Consider the following 1,032-nt stretch of genomic DNA (forward strand, 5'->3'; position numbering starts at 1 on the left):
CCTTTCCCTGGCGCCCATAGCGATCTATGAATCGCAGGATCTCTGAAAATTTGCTTTTTTTTTTTTTTTTTGCAAGTTCCCAAACGGTTCTTTTAGGACCCCTGCCTTTACGGTTAAGAAGACTAGATTTAAAACCTGGGCGTGGGAGGGGGAAGGGAGGGCCTTGCAATCAGTAAATCTGTATAGAACCGATAGATGTGTGGTTCATAGTATAGGTTTTTTGTTTGTTAGGTTAATAATATATTCGGGTAGATTAGGACTTGTGGTACAGCTTAAAATGTCTTGATACAGTTGTGCTTTTCTTGATGAATGTCTCGTGATTTCTTCACCCACTCATTAATTCTTACAAGTGGGTCATACCTGCCAACAGCTGACCTCATTTTGATTCCAGTCTTATTCTTAGAAGGTAAGCCAATCACCAACAAATAAGGATGTATTACTGTTAGTATTTTTTGAATCTTTATTATGTAGGTGAAGCATAGGCCCTGAATGTCTATAGCTTTCTTTATAGTAATATATTGAGTTAAAAAAAAATCATCAGGGCATGGCCCCTGGCAGTCCAGTGGTTAAGACTTCACCTTTCAGTGCAGGGATGCGGTTTCGGTCCCTGGTCAGGGAGCTAAGATCTCACGTGCCTCATGGCCAAAACAAAGCAGAAACAATATTGTAACAATTCCATGAAGACTTTTTTTTTCCAGTGGTATACTTTTTTTTTTTTTTTAATCAGCAGTATTTGGAGAAGGAAATGGCAGCACACTCCGGTATTCTTGCTTGGGAAACCCCATGGATAGAGGACCTGGCAGTCTATAGTCCATGGGTTTGCAAAAAAAGTCAGACGTAGCAACTAAACAACGGCAAGCATTCCTTAGGTTTTGAACTTCTGGTGTTTGTTGTCCAAAACTCAAGAATCCGGTAGATTTCAGATAATGTGGTTTTTGTACTCTTGCTATTTGAACTCCCATCCAAACTCAGGAACTGAATACATTAAGATAGTGATATATTAGTTCTATATTTTGAGGAAGGAAAATTAAG

Source organism: Budorcas taxicolor, chromosome 17 (assembly GCF_023091745.1).
Source record: "Budorcas taxicolor isolate Tak-1 chromosome 17, Takin1.1, whole genome shotgun sequence".
Lineage (NCBI taxonomy): Eukaryota > Metazoa > Chordata > Mammalia > Artiodactyla > Bovidae > Budorcas > Budorcas taxicolor.